The sequence below is a fragment of the Lycorma delicatula genome, chromosome 8 (genome assembly GCF_047948215.1).
Source record: "Lycorma delicatula isolate Av1 chromosome 8, ASM4794821v1, whole genome shotgun sequence".
Classification (NCBI taxonomy): domain Eukaryota; kingdom Metazoa; phylum Arthropoda; class Insecta; order Hemiptera; family Fulgoridae; genus Lycorma; species Lycorma delicatula.
Window position 1 is genome coordinate 29,975,772 of NC_134462.1, and position 17,276 is coordinate 29,993,047.

At 30.6% G+C, this 17,276-nt stretch overlaps 1 long non-coding RNA gene across 6 annotated transcripts in view; it reads right to left on the reverse strand.

Annotated features, from left to right (window-relative positions):
• Positions 1–17,276, reverse strand: part of LOC142328706 (uncharacterized) — a 108,193-nt gene that overhangs the window by 45,728 nt on the left and 45,189 nt on the right. For 3 of the 6 annotated variants that reach the window (XR_012757340.1, XR_012757335.1, XR_012757338.1), the window contains exon 3: positions 15,389–15,609. This is a non-coding gene — a long non-coding RNA (uncharacterized LOC142328706). Of the gene's footprint in view, positions 1–326; positions 985–2,545; positions 3,044–7,092; positions 9,420–15,388; positions 15,610–17,276 lie in introns of those variants that run through there. The other 3 variants (XR_012757337.1, XR_012757339.1, XR_012757336.1) reach the window with 3 other exon arrangements.

A 17,276-nucleotide genomic window follows, 5' to 3' on the forward strand; every position in this document is an offset into this window, starting at 1 on the left:
AAAAATAAAATAAAACTTTTAATTAGACATACAAAAACCTTTGCATGTTTTTGTAATATTGTTAACAGAGAAAATCAGATCTGTATGAATTCTCCAATATCAGAAAACACATAAAAAAACATCAATGTAAAATCTAAACATATTTTAAGTTTTTTTTTTTTGAATTTATAAAAATTATGAATAATTCATTTAGAGTTACATGCAACATAAAACATAAACACATTTAAAAATTATGCACACAAAAACTAAACAAACAAAAATAAAAAAATAAAATAATTATGATGTACATTTTTTTCTTATTAAAAATTTCTTCTTTATTTAAAAACAATGAAAGTATTTTATAGAAGTATATATAAGTTCATTTTGTTAATAAATCTAAAAATACACTAATATAAAAATCGCACTACCATATCTATGATTTTGCTTTTGGGCAATCTTTAATTTTTTATATGTACATGTCTGCACAAGCATCACTCGCACCAAGTAGCAGACCGCACAGCTTTCCCACCAAAACGGCACTGCGGCCCCACCACTCATAGGCTCCAATAAAAGAGCGAATTTTTAATTCGTCGTCGACCACCTCCTGGAGAAAGAAGATGGAGGAAGAAAGAGGTTCCCTAGCCAACTCAACGTGGGACCTCCCAGCAGATGCCAACATCTCCGCCAGAGCAGCAGACCTGGCTAGCCCAACAAGGGAGGATGCTATCTTCCACCCCAGTTTGCTGGGCTTCAATTGCCCTGGCCAGCAGGCCCAGTGTGGGATCGCTTGGGGAGAACCACCTCAGCTGCATCGGCGGAATACAACCGATGCCAATCCTACCCTGCGGGGATCTGGGGTCCACCAGTGCCAAGCTGTACTGGGGACCCAATTGCTGAGGGGAAGCTTGGTCTGATTTCAATAGACGAGCAGCAAATCCCCGACTACAGTCAAGCCAACAACACCGGAGACCAGCTTTTGGACCAAACAGTTCTTCTCAGAGCTACCTAACAAAATGCACAAACGATTAGATTGCACTATAGCAGAGCTATAATTCTAGAAGAAAAAGTATTGTAATCGGTCCAATTTGGGCATATGCAGTTTTCACTGGATCTGGATCTTTTTGACATCTAAGGGACTCAAAAAATTAGGTAGAAATTTTCCAGATGTTAATGTTCATACGTACATGTGTGTGTGTGTGTGTTTGGCTTTTGGCCTCTAAATCACCTTATATCTCTAGAACTACTGGAATGATTTTGACCAAACTTGGTAAAATTACTTTTATATATGGAACACTGATGCCATTAAATTTTCAACTTAAAAGGTCAAGGGAGTGAAGCTGTAGAGCAAGATCACCCTCAGTATCTCAAGATTTTGCCTTAATTATAAGTAATATTTTTCTTACGCACATTTGTTAATTAAAAAATAACAATATTTGCAAAATTGCACCTGCACCCCAAAAAATACAGTTGTAAGTTAGTCGTCTGCTATGTTGTGACATCACAGGTGAGCGCGGTAGAATTAAATAAATGAATAATATATAAAGTGTAAAAAAACAGTAACTCAGTCTGGCTGGGTCTCAAATTCGATCACCTGGTTGACTTAGTACCTGGTGTGTTAAGCCTCAAAGATACACCAGTCTACTGACCGTACAACCAAAATTTGTTCTATATAAGTTGTGAAATTAATTAGTTTAGTTAGTGCCGACTGTTGCTGTTAGTACTGCCACACTCATGCGAATTAAATGCAATATGCACATGCACTTTAGTTAGAATCACTGAATTAAATAAAAAAATATCATATTTAAATAAAATTATAAATATTTTAAATTGTGTGTGTATGTGTATATAAGTCATAAATCAGAAACAACCTACAGTTGTAGGATTTACCTAGAACGTGACTTTAGCTGCGTGACAGGAAATTCCTACAACTGTGTTGTCAGTTTTTTTTTTTACATAATTCAATATTTTTTTAGGAGGCTTATACATTTTTATTAAAAAATAAAATGAGCAGTATATATAAGTCCTACATATATTTATAAAAAGACTAACAGTTTATTTATAATGGTATATAAAGGCTGGTGAAATTATTAAAGCTAAGCATTTATTCATAATTTTCTTCTTAAGTATTAGTTTGCTGTGAGTGAAACCCCCAATAGACATGCCAATAGACTTTTTTTTAATTAATTAAAAAGAGATTTTTCAATAGTGAAAATAATAAAAATCAGTACATAATAATTATTTTTTTATTTATAAGCAACAAAAAACACAATTAAAATAAACACATGCAGTTGTAAAGTATTGTAATAAAAAATATTTAAAATATTTATAAATAATTTTAAAAAAATATATACATTAAAAAATTCTTTGTATACTTACATAACGACAGATTAAAAAATAAATAAATAAAAAAATAAATGTTAATTTTTTTGTATAAAACACAAAAAAATAAATAACTTAAATACATATATATATAAATATATTATTGATGTTGTATAATGTGTAATAACATTATTAGTTAAAACTAACAGTTATGATAACATACAAAATAAAAAACATAGATTCCATTGACAACGCTTATATAAATACTCACTCGTTTAATATTATATTAAATAACTATTTCAAAATTTATAATTAAATGAATATAAAATGTACACTAATTAGGCACCCTTAGTAAAATATTCACATAAAATTCATCCATTACAAAACGCAAAAAAAAGTTTTTTTATTTTTACAGCACAATAGATATATTGTTCTATGAGGTATGATTAATCAAATTTATTTACACAGAAAACTTATTTTTTATATGATATCTAAACAAATATCATTTCAAATAGCACTGCAGAATTAGGGTGCAAGTAAAGCGTTCCAAGACAAATTTTTGTATAGGAAAATATAAGATGTTTATAAAATTGAACATTGAATTCATAAAATAGTTTAAGTAAATTTCATTATACAGGGAAGTGTCATCTCTTTATAATTAATTCAGATGATATATGAAAGGAAATGAAGGAAAATTAGCAATGGAATAAGGAATCCATTGTAATTTAGTGATGACATATTTGATCTGAAAATGAGAAACGTAGAAAACAAAACTAGAAATATAAAGGAACTGGATTAATAATAATGATATATCTAATTGAAATAAACAACAACAATTTTATCTATATTTCAATCAAGTTTTTTTCTTTTTTTAAATTAAAATTACAGAATTTTTTAATTCTATTACTTAATTATCGTTGGATGGATATACAAAACTAAGAAAATTATTTACAAAAAAATTGTTTCGCATTATTTTCATAAAGTTGTTTTCTTTGGTTGTCAAACACTTTTGCCAACTTTAATAAAAATTCCTAATTTCAACTTTAAAATAATGATTTCAAAATAATGAAATTGTTGTTGTTATATCATTTTCCATTCACAATAAATCTCAGCAAGAAAAATGTAAAAAAAAATAATAACTGAAGCAAATTTGGAAGAGTACAAGGGATATCATAATTTTGCTATACAAAATACTTTTTGTTGATCAAAAGATCAGCAGTGTGTTGATGTGTTGTTACTATGAAAAAATTATTCGACTTTATTTTCAGTTTTACAAAATATTTCTTTGTAATTGTACTACTTAGATGACAAGGGTACTGATATTCTTTTTTTCCCTTTGTTACTGTTGACTATCTGGAAAAATCTCATGATGGGTAATATTTGGTAAATTAAAAAAAATCTTCCAGTTTTTCCATGTTCTTATTCAAAGAACACCTCTGAGTCTGATACGATGACTTTGGTTTCCACTCAAATGATTGAGATTTTTTCTGCAAATGCATAAAATAAAAACAAAACAATCCAATTCCTCTTTACTTCACTTTTCAGAGAGTTTCTATTTCTATCAGTCATAATGATGGCATCTCCTGTTATTGTCATTTGCGTTTCCTTTTTATATACAAACAACAACTGGAATAATTTTTTTCACAAACCATATTTCCATCATTATGGTACCATACAATGATTAAGTTCAATTGAAACTTCAACTTCTGATGCTACCCTTTTGTCATTTGTCATAATAAATGGAAACGAGGTGTGGCTATTAAATAAAGAGATTAATGCTGTAAAATATTTTATTTTAAATTTATACATATTTAGTTACTATCGCCTTCTATATACACCACTACTCAATTCCTACAATGCTCCATGTGAATTTTCCATTGTTCAAAACAGTGCTGGAAGTCTTCTTCTGTAAGCTCTTTCATGATGTGTGCCGCTTTTTCTTTCACAGCTTCAACGGTCTGAAATCTTGCTCCTTTTAATGCAGATTTGACCTTGGGGAACAAATAAAAGTCACATGGTGCCAGGTCAAGTGAATAAGGCGGATGGTTTAACACTGGGATGTTATACTTTGCTAGAAACGTCTTGACAGACAATGCAGTGTGAGCCGATGCGTTGACCTGATGAAGAACCCATGACATGTTTGTTCTTCCACAACTCAGGTCGTTTTTCTTATTTTTTCATGGAGTTAAGCAAGGATCTTGAATAAAGACAAGAATAGTTAACCAACGATCAGATCGGATCAGATTACCAATTTTTTCAATATTTTTATTCGTTTTTGACGTGAAAGGGCAACCTAGGTGTACATCATCTTCAACGTCTTTTCGGCCATCTTGGAAACGCTTAAACCACTCAAAATCCGTTCATGTGATAAGCATTCATTTCCATATAATTTTTTTAATAAAAGATAAGTTTTGGTACCAGTTTTTCTAAGTTTCATATTAAATTTCATGATAATTCTTTGCTCTAATAAAACACTTACAATTTTTTTGGCAAAACAAAAAAACAGATGTTATCCAAACAACAGCCACAGTCAGACTAATATGTCTACAGAAACTGGAATGACAGCAATCGAAAGAGACGACTACACAACTATCGATTGTATGAATTTGACGCATGCACAGTTCTTCTGTAGCAGTACCAGTCTTGTTATTTAATAGCCATACCTCATATATGCTACCATTATCAGCAATATAACTCAATCCTCCTTACCAGTCATAAACTTAATTTTTTTTTTTTATTGCAGTTTCACTATATGCTTTTCCAAGCAACATTAATGTCTGTCAGCAAATTTTAAAACTAAAAGTAAAATTTAACATTTTTATTCAGTTTAATGAAGATAATTTCCAATTGTAAAAATATCACAAGCATTTTCTATTGGAGAGGAACAAAAATGTGATGCTGTACTGCATTGTAATGAGTGTCAATAATTTTATGAAATTACAAGGCACAGTTCAAAAGTAAGGGCTGATCGGTAATAAAATGAAAATGGTTGAAAAATTTATTATTTTCAAATACTTATTTATTATTTTCAAATACTTTTCTATGTAATAACTATTTTGTTCCTAACACATTTGATATAATGAAACAAGCTTCTTCTAACCCACTGCATAAAATTCCAACGCCTGGATTATAGCCACTTATGCACCAAGATTTTCAACTTTTTACGTTCCTCGAAATTAAGGACGCAAGCCAGTCTTTGAGGTGTAAAAGGGAGGAGTAGTGAACAAAAAGATGATAGTCCCTGGGCGTGAGATCAAGACTATAAGATGGATAATTAAAAATCTACCATCCAAATTTTTCAATTGTTTCTGTTGTGCATCACACGTTATGAAAAAAAAAATCCTGATCCCAGCACTCCGTAAGCTTTAAATGCACAACACAGTTTAGAAAGTGTTTCACAACAGACAGATATGATGGATATGGCTGGTTCCATGAAAACAATCAAAAAATCAAAAGCACACTTTTGGTCCCAGAATAGAGTTGCCAAGATTTTCCTTTGAGATTGGTCTTGATTGAATTTTTTCGGTTTAGGTGAATTGAAATGACAACACTACATGGATTGTTATTTCATTTCATTATTGATGTAAAAAATCTAAATTTCATCACCAGTGACAATATGGGAAAAAATGTGTCTCCTCGTGTCTAAAGCAGCCGAGAAAAACATGAGCAGATGTCATTCTGTGATCTTTATAATATTTTCAACATTCTAGGCACCCATCGTGCATACAGTTTACAATAGCCTAGAGTGTCTGTCATTATTTTAAACAATGTTGTCTTTAAAACTTCTGGAAATCTAAAGAAATATTGCTAATTGTAAAATAACAATTTTCTCTCACTTTTCCATACACACGTTCAATGAGATCATCATCTCTGTTTGTCATAAACATTTGAATGGCCTTCTGTACACTTATGATTCCATTGTTTCATTTTTCTATCACTTAATGCGGCAGGCCTGTGTTTCACACAATTGACTGTAAATCTCAGCAGCATTATGTCCTTTTGCGTTTAAAAATCTAATCATTGATCGAACTTCATAACTGGCAGTTTTTGTTATTACCACACTCATTTTAACACACTGTCTTGCAAAGATAAACAACAATGAACTGATGGCAATGTGACGGTTACATTACATGCCTAATAGAACTACTTAAAGCTACTCTACATATGCAAACCAATCAGTGTTGCAAATCGTTATTTATAACTCATCGGCCCTTACTTTTGAATCATACCTCATATAATACGTTTCAAATAGATGTTTCTGAGAATGTTTTGGAACTAACTTATAAATACACACTGGTACACACAAGAAAATGATGTTATAAAAAAAATATTAATTTAGGTTAAACATGACACAAAGGATATAAATCATTTTTTCAAATAATTTTACTATTTCATTTTAATCCATTAATATTTTTAGACCACTTAATAATAAAAATTTAGCAAGTGTACATATATTTATACATAAAACACACACAACAGAAATGAAATCTTATTCCTTACAGTTGAAATTAAATCAAATTTATCATTATTAAAAACTAACTTCAAATAAAAACAATAAACAAAAATAAACAGACACTTTTTATTATAAGATCAACTATTAGGGAAAACAGAACAAATATTTAACAACAACTTTATCAAAATTCTTGTATAATATGCGATTCATGTTTGTAACAATAACACAAATAAATAAAGATTTTGATTTCTCTTCAATATATTTTTTTTAAAAGAGTAGCACACTCACACAAATATTTTGCAAGAATACTAATACCAAATAAATAAATGACTTTTACGCACTGGAAAAATTATGTAATTTTTAGTTTTGAATTCAACAACGTAAGAAATACAGTTTACTCTCTTATCTAGAACCTAAGTTACAGTTATTTTTTCAAAAATAACAGGAGAAAACAATTTCTGACATTTTGTAAGCATTGATGTTCTATTTTATTTATTTTTTGTACTTTTTTTTTATTAATCTAAGTATATACAAGCTCTGTTCAAAAAATAACAAATAAATAAGTGACGTACGGTTAGCAGCATTGTGTTTTACATAACCTCCTCTGTAACCACATGTTCTTGAATTTTTGTTTAGTTTTCATATTATTGTTATGAGTGCAATGTGTTTAAGTGTTAGCAGCGATTTTTCTAATGTGTTTTTCAGGACCAACAATACAACATAAAATTTTGCGCAAAACTAGGGAAAACTTTCACAGAAACTTTTAAAGTTTTGAAACAAGCTTACAAAAATGATACTCCGGGTCATACGCAATGTTGCAAATGGTTTTCATGATTTAAAAGTGGTTGTCAGTCAATTGAAGATGACCCTCGACCAAAAAGGCCTTCGACTTCAACTAATGGCACACGCTCAGAAAATTAATCTGGTGCGTGCAAATCACCAATTGACTGTTAGAGAACTTGCAGAAAGGGTTAGAATCTCGATTGGATCATGGTGTGACATTAAAAATTGAACATGTATCAAGCTGCAGCAAAGTTTGTTCCTCATTTGATGACCGAACAGCAGAAAGAACATTGAGTGGACAATTGCCAGCAACTCCTTGAACAAGCTGATGATGAAACATTCATGCAAAGGATCGTAAAAGGAGACAAAAGCTGGGTTTATGGTTACAACATTGAAACAAAAGTCCAGTCATCAAAAATCACACATTACAAAAATTGCTACTAACCAAACATGTTGTACTCAAACAACACAAAAACTAAACGAGATATCAACAATCCAAGAACATGTGGTTACAGAGGAACGCAATGCTGCCAACCATATGTCACTAAATATCTCCACTTGCGTGTAATTAAAAAAGTTCAGTTATTTTTTTAACAAACCTCGTAGTTTTTATAAAAAATGATTATCAAGAATGTAACAAACTTTTCAGCCGGATATCTTCTTCTGATGAAAATACAGAAGAAAGTTCATAAAAACATAGTTTTGCCTGATTTCTGTGCACTTCTCTACAAGTTTTGTTTAAAACTTTTAAACCTTTACCTATTTAACAAAGTTATTTTATACCAACCAAACAAAAAATAGTGCTTTTCACATCAACCTTTTGTCTTTTGCCCCAGATTTATCAAAAACTACTAAAAATACAGTTCTGGGACTTATTCTTTTTCTCAACTTTTCATGTCAGATTTCACACAAAACGACTAAATTTACCCCTTAATTTGAATCCCAAGAATTATAATCTGCCTTAATTTTACTGAAGGTGCAAAAATCAGGGTGAAATCTCACCAGCCGACACTCATTAACCAAGAATTTTCAAACCTGTTTATATGAACTTTTTTTCTTTATTTTCACCAGTAGAAGTTCCAAAATTTTGTTACATTTTTCATGAATCACCTTACATTCATTTATTTTTATTCTTGATATACCTGTTGATGATTACTGTTTAACAATTAGATGTAAAACTAATCTTGATTTTTATTTTTACTATTTATTTATTGTTCCACTGAGGCTTACACTCAGTAATATTTACCCTACATATTTTTTTTTTAATGATAAATGGATTTTTTGTGTCATGTGAAAAAAATGCGAACCTTACTGGTAATCAAAACCGTCATAACCTGGTTGTTAGGCAAAGATGATACCAATCTGCTAGGGATTGTGAATAGATTTTGAATATTTCTCTTTAGTAGTTAATTTCACACACTATTTACTATAACTCATTATTTAAAACAGAAAATAATAACAAATATGTTTAATCTTAAGACACTGAACATTTTTTAAACAAGCAACTGTGCATAAGCAAAGTATTAGAAAAAAGAAACTACATGGTTTCAGCCATCTTTTTAAGCTGTAGCTGGTTCTTAGGCTCAAATTAGTGCAAACTAGTTGACTTAATCAGATTATTGCATTATATAAAAAAAAATTCTTTGTTTTTTATTTATTTGTCATTCAATTATTTCATTCATTTTTTTAAGTATGATTAAGAATTAAAATAATAGAATAATTATTTTTGTACATAAAATTTATGTATTTATGTTAGTTGATGTTTTTTATGTATATAATTTGTAGTCAATGAAATAAATTATTAGATGAAATGATTCTCTCTAGTCATTATTAGCACAGCTCCCTTGTGCATGTCGTCAGAATCCAGTTAGAAAAGGATGATAATCTACAACACAATTTTGAAATAAGACAAACGAATGTTCCCAAAGGAGTAGAACTAAATTAGTTGACTTGCTATTCAAGAACAAATAATGTCTTGTTATTCACAAGGGACATGTTTTAAGTATTAAACAAAAACAGTAATAACATGAAAAGCAAGACTTTAGTATTGTGGAAGTTAAGGAATTATGTTACTTAATAATATAGTAGCATGAATTTATAATGGTTTTTTTCAAACATGATAGTTAAACATACTGTATCATGAAGTTCTCCCGGGACTTTCATAGCCTATTCTACTCATGAAAATAACAAAAAAAGTTCACATAAACATACATCCTAAAATGTTTCCTCTGCAAACTATGGCTAATGAAAGATTTCACTCAGATTTCAGTTACTCCGGTGAAATGAGATCGTACTGAAATTTTAGGAAGATAATTAAGGAGCAGAATTACTGATTTCTTATGGATTTTGAACTGAAAAATCAAATAAAATAGGTCCCAGAACCGTACCTGCAACAGTTATTGAGAAATATAGGGTGAAACCAATAAATTGGGGGAAAGCCCCTGTTTTTTTATATTTGACATATAATAGGTTTGCCCAATGGGTAATAACACATAAAACAAACAAAACAAAACTTGTAGAGAATTTAATTCAGGATAAAATGGGGTAAAATAAGTTGAATAAAACAAAGAAAAATTGAAAATATTCAAAATTTATTTAGAAACAGTACACTAGACCAAAGCGTATTATACATACCAGTTTATATTAATTGTTCAAAAATGACGCTGCCATTTTTACATTTCTTGGCACGATTCTGTACTGCAGAAGTGTTTTTTATTTTAATTCTTCAGGGATGTCCTTAAGTTTCTCAGCGCATCCATAATGCGGACAATTAATCATGAGAATGTATTTTTGTTTTGTATATAATATTTTTCATCCATGTCCAGATGGAAAAATCTAAAGGTGTTAGATTAGGCAATCTTGGTGGCCAGGTATGTGGACCTTCGTGACTGATCCACCAATTTATTGGTTTTCACCCCTATTTCTCAAAAACTATTGCAGATATGGTTCTGGGACTTATTTTATTCGATTTTTCAGGTCAAAAACCATAAGTAATCAATAAGTCTTCAATTAATGTCCTAAAAATTTCAGTATTATCTAATTTCACCTGGGTAGCTAAAATCTGAGTGAAATCTTTCATTAGCCATAACTCGCAAACTAAGCGTTTTAGAACGTAAGTTTAGGTGAACGTTTTCCATTATTTTCTTGAGAAGAATAATTATTAAAAGTCCCAGGAGAACTTTGTATTACACCCGTATATGTAATAATGAGTTATTCTCCCAGTAGATATATAGAATAGCAACATTAAAGCAGAAAGTATGATGATCATACAAAGAACGGGTATCAGGTTTTAACAAATTTTTATGTTTTAGGGTCCAATTATTTCATCTAGACCAAAAAATGTATGTAAGTATTATGTGTATCACATTGCTTTTGGTCTTGTATCTCAGGATTGAACAAACTGATTTTCATCAAGTTTGGTTCAAATATTTCTATATATGGGACATTCAACCATATTAATTTTTTTTTCAAAATTCTTTAAGGTGGTGGGTGGACATTGAAAAAAAAAACAGATTTCGATTTTCTTCAGACGCATTTTTGAAAACTTTAGTAAGCCAAATTTGTTGTTACCTACAATTCATATTCATATATAAATAATCCAAAAATTTTTTTTAAGGATCAACCCCCACCTCTTAAAATTGAAAAATATGTTTTTTTCTTTTTCTCTATCTCCCTTTGATTTAAATATTTATTTCAAACATATTTTGAAACTTTAAACTTCATAAATAGAGCTATCATGAAAAGTGTACATTTTTTTAAACCATAGATCCTGGACTTAAACTGCAGAAAAAGTTCTTATTTTAGCATTTAATAAATGGGATGTTGTTAGAGTTGAAGAAAACTTTACTTAAACAATTTTTTTAAACTTAACCTATTATATGAATATTTTTGAAAACATTTTCTTAAAATTTATTCCTAACCTCTAAAAAATATACATTCTGTTTTTTGGGGTTTTTTCGCTCAAACTCTTTTAATTTTTAATATTAACAAAATTTTTTTAATATTTTTCTTCATCACTTAAAGATTATTAAAATTAAAGTAGCTTCAGCACCTATATTATATCCCAGATCCAAAATGAGAAGCAATTTTTTTCATTACTTTAATAAAAGTTATACTTTTTAATAAGTTATAAATGTTTATAAATGTTTATTTATAAACACTTCCTGACCTACACGTAAAACATCCAACAAATTACTAGTCATGAAATATTATCTTACTTATTTTGATACACTAACTACAAGGGTCAGTCAAATGTAAACCATACTTTTATTTTTAACATTTATTAATATAGAATAAAAATACAAAACATATTTATTGCTTTTCTATGTAATCTGTGTAGTTCTACACATTTTACCAATGTCTGGTGAGTTTGTGGGAAAAACAATTTGAGGAAACATCACAAACCAAATGCAAATGAACTCTCCTACTTCATTATCAATCTAAAATCAATATCCTCCTAGTACCTCCTTCAATGGCCTGAACAAAAAAAAACACAGGGGGATAAATCTGAACAGTATAAGGATATTTAAGGTTTTCCAGTAAATTTCATCCACTTATCCCGAGTGTTGAGATCGGCTGTGTGAGGCTTGGCATCATCGTAAAGGAGAATCAAAATGGCACTTTTAGTTCATGTAGACAGTTTTTATTTTGTCCAAAAGCTGGCAGTATGTCAGACATTGTACTTTGAATGTGACATTTGAGGAGAAAATTGAAGAGCAATATTCTTTTCCATTCCCAAAAGATGGAGACACAAACTTTTTCAGCTGATTGACACACTTCACCTTTACAGACAGGTTCTCCATCCTATTCCACTACATACTTCAGAATGTAATGATGGATCCATCACAAACAATTATTTGATGCGAAACATTGGCTCTCTCTTGTCAAAATCGATTCAAGAGCCTTTGACAAATTTTCTTAGGGCCTGTTTCTGATTTTGGGTTAAAAGTCTTGGAACATACTTTGTAGAACCCAAGGAGCTTTGTGATAATGGAATGACCATTCCTGACAGATCCGCCGAAACAATTTTATACTATAAAATGTCAATCATCTTCAATCTGATCATGGATTGAACAGTCACAATTCCTTGAACACCAACTGTGACTCATTTTCTACAGCTTCAAACCTTATTTTACCCAGTTTCTTAATTTAGTCATAGTTTTGCCTACGTGACAATGTCACATCCCCAAACTGTGCATGCAGTCGAGTCAAAATTTCATATAGTTTTGACACCCTCATCTATAAGAAATTTCACAATAATACATTGTGCATCTGACAATGGAACCTCTTGATCTAACATAACACTACTGACCAGAGATAAGTGAATACTAAAATATCGGCGATTTGAGCCCCTTACCACATCAATACCTCTGTCACTGTAATCCATCACTAAGCCATTCCATATTGGTATGCAGACCGTGAAAACAAAAGTACAGTTTATGTTTGATTGAACCTCATACCAATGAACAATTTGCAAATTTACCATTAATAAAAACTTAACATAAACGTTCTCATTATTTTTATTTATGAAAAACCAGTAACAGCGTACTATCTCTGACAATAATGTATAATCATTTAACATACTTTTGAAGTCACTAATGAAGAATAAAATTATTTAGGTCTAAACTAAATGTAAAAAAAGACTTATAATCCTATTTATGTTTTGTCATACGAAAAAAATAATTTGTTAACTTGCACATGTTTGCTTAAATTTTTACACAAAATAACTCATTCTTTTAACATATCCCTTAAATTTCAAATCTGTACCTTTAATCAATTATCAGCTATTATTATTCACTTTGTACAACCATTTTATCTTTTAAATTAGATACAATGTAGAAACAGCAAACAAGATTTTTTGTCTGCATCATTATTTAAAATTGATGAATTTTATAAGTTTCTTTTTTTTCTGGATGATTTAATTCACAATAAAAGCTTGAAGCCTGTGCAAGGGAATAAGAAATGGAAATTTTATAACATGTGAAAAATGCCATACCTGACAGGATTTGAACCCAGGGCTTCAGTATAAGCAGCCAAGACGCAACTACAGAGATCAATCATCACTAAGCTGAATTTTTTCTTTTTTTTAATTTTTACATACAAAGAAATAATTCTTTTAACTGAACTTCTAAATGAGTAATAAATTATAGGAGTAGGTAAATTCTCTCTCTCTTTCGACTCTGCCTATGGATACAAAGCCAAAATGCTTTTATTAAGTTTCATATATTATACTACCACATACCAGTAAATATTAGTTTTGAATTATTATTTTACTTTTGTTTCTTTTAGCAATTTGTTCAGGAATACAAAGAGACTAAGAAATTTGCAATATGACAGAACGAATCAATCACAGGCAGTTACAATTTAGGGTGTGTTTAGACAAGTCCCAACCCGCACTATACCTGGTCTAGTTACTGCCTCACTGTCATTTGGTTTTTAGCTGTATTAGTGAAAACTAGTAATGATCCTTATGCTAGGAGAGGATTATCCTCATCATACAGCAATATTTAAGAGGTACCGAAAGTTTGAAAGAAAAAATTTTGGCGAGAATTCTCCAAGGTTGACCATCTTTGTCTGTGATGAAGAGAAACATTGCTGAAGTACAAAATATACTTGAGACAGACAGACATACCTGTCTACAACCAAACGAGGTGTCCTTGGGCATTAACAGACCCACAGTTCATGCTATTCAGCGAGATCACCTTCATGTTAGGAACCTTTGTACCCTTTGGGTGCGCATAACTTGACCAATGTTCAGATGGCATGTCACGTTTTCATAGTGCCATAAAATGCTGAAAAAGTTTGAAAACAGGAAATCCCTACGTGAACAGTATTGTGATATGTGATGAAACTTGGGTGTACATTATGATACCTTGAATATGTGGGGACCCCCCTGCCATTGGCAGTTTGAGAATCCAAATCAGTGAAGAAATTTTAGAACGAGTTGTGTCAAAAATTCAGAAGTCAGTTACAGGGGAGTGGTATACTTAGGAATGCCTGCCTAAAGTTGTCAAACCAATCTAAAAACAGTGCCTAAATTTATGGTTTCTCACAACAATAACACTCCAGCACACTGCTCTAATGTTTGTTCTGAGTATTTCACCAGCACTGAAATAAGACTGTTAAAAGTACACTTCCTAAACTCCTGACCTCACTCTACATACTACAATTACATTCTACATTTTTTTAGATATTACTTAATTTCCTCTTTTATCAGTTAAATTAAAAGTAATTTATATATAAAAATCTATAAAAAATAATTTTAAGTTAGTAATAACATTTATAAAATACGATACTGGCCAATTTAAAATAACAACAAAAGCACAGAGCTCTGACTAACGTTTATAAGTCATATAGTTCTGAAAAAAAAAAAGGTTTTATAAATTGAATAACAGCTCATAATCTAAGATATAGATCTAAAATTTAAGGAGTGATAAAAGTTATAAGTGATAAGTTAAAAAAATGGACTAGCTTAATAAAACTTTGAGTAAGATTGGTGCAATAGTTCTTTAATACCATATGATCAAAGTCTAGCTATCAACAAAAGACACGAAAGATAATCGTTTTCCAAACTCACAGTAAAAATATATCTTGAAAAATTAAAAGTCTAAAACCATCAAATGTAGAATAAATTTTGATGTGATTTGTTTTGAAACCGGATGGATAGTTTGGTTTCTATAAGGATTCAAACTCAAATGCATATAATTTCAATGATGACAACAAAAATTATAGCTTCAATATTTAATGCAATAGCAAACATTCCAAATTCATCTGTTATTCTTGAACAAATGATGTACATAAACTCACTACTGTATATTTCCATCCAAACATTAATAAATACAAACTAGAAATTACCTGCTTCTGGCTGCTAACACAGCTTTTACAGCACAAACCGGTTCTCTTGTATCACTAACAAGAAATGTAACGTCTCACAATTCTGGCATGCTAGCCAAAAATTTCATATCTTCAGCTAAACCAGTTTTATTTTCAAACGTACTAAGATCTGGCTCATCTGTCATCAGAGTAACTTCAGCCATTACACTGCTTGGTACCACCTGCACTTCAGGCATCCTAAACTGCAAAATAAAACTAAATTATTATTACAATAAAATTAAAACCTGATAATTTTTTAAGATGTTGGCACTAACTTATGTAGTTTTTAATTAGATTAGTTCTTTCAAATCTTCAAAGATTCATCGCCAGGGTAATTTAAAAGCCTTCAAAACGTATGAGGGACAATCCAAAAATTAACATCTGATTGGTCATTGAAAGTTAACTGGTTGCCATAACAATTCAAAGCAGGCACAATAGTCACCAGCTATTTATAATCTCATTGCATGCCCAATGACTGTGCTGTAAAACAATGGTCAATAAATCAGGTAAAAATCAAATTTTGGCATTGATGTTGAAATTCATGATTTAACTGTGTAACTATTCCATATTCCATGTAAAAGTGGCTAGAATAAGGTGAATCATCCATTGAAAAATTCACCGCTAACAGTATATATGATAAAAAGAAATTACAATGGGCTAAGAAATACATAAACTAGACTTTTGAAGATTCTTCAACGGTTGATTTTCCCCAAGAAATTCATTTCACTGAGGAAGGAAAATGTCTGCAGTTAGTTTGAATGGATGATGGCGAATATGTTTCTTCTAAACACATTTGTTTTATTTGTGAAACACCTGATAAAACAAATTTTTTGGGGCCATTTTTTTGTTGAAGGAGTTCATTGTGTTTCAATCAAAGGGAAGATGAATTTAGAAAAAAATATATAATGATTTTCTAAAACAGAGCTCTGCCCTTGGAAAAGAAAATCAGGGTATTCCACCAAGATCTTATTCTCTGTAATTTTTCAAAAACAGCAAATAATCTCAAGAATTACAATAATATCCGTTTTCTTAGGCAGGCTAGGAAAACTGCTGAATTCAAACCTGTTGATAATTTATAGATCATATGGTGAAGTAGTAGCATCTCAGCCTTTCATTCCGATGGTTGATCTAGTGATGAATGCATCTTCCCAAATCAGCTGATTTGGAATTCGAGAATTCCAGGGTTCAAGTCCTAGTAAAGGCAGTTATTTTTATATGGATTTGAATACTAGATCGTAGATACCGGTGTTCTTTGGTGGTTGGGTTTCAATTAACCACACATCTCAAGAATGGTCGAACCGAGACTGTACAAGATTACACTTCATTTACATTAATACATATCATCCTCTGAAGTAATACCTGAATGGTAATTTCCAGAGGCTAAACAGGAAAAAGAAAGAAAAGAAAGCCTTTCATCCAGAGGTCCTAGATTCAAATTCCAGTCAAGCATGAAATTTTTCTCATACTACAAAATTCCATGTGCAAGATTCAAAGCACCTGTGTAATTCCACAAACCAAAAAATAAATCCATGTGCAAGTGAGGAACCAGTTTTGGGATAAAAAATTGAAACAAAGTATAAAATTAATATAGCCTACTCCAAAAAAAAGTAGTGAAAGAGGTAATAAAATAGAAAAGCAGAAATAATTTATACTAGGAAAAATGTATGTTAGGTTAACCTCAGTTATCCTTTCGCTAGTTTATAGAACATCATTACCCCATGAATTATATTACATTTATTGCTGCACATATAAACGACTGTATTAACAAAATTTATAACTCATGTTCATGTTCATGTTCATTCCTGAGCGTTTAAGGTAGTCCCCCATCAATAGGTTAGTGCAATTAAGGTGATTATGTTAGATTTTAGCA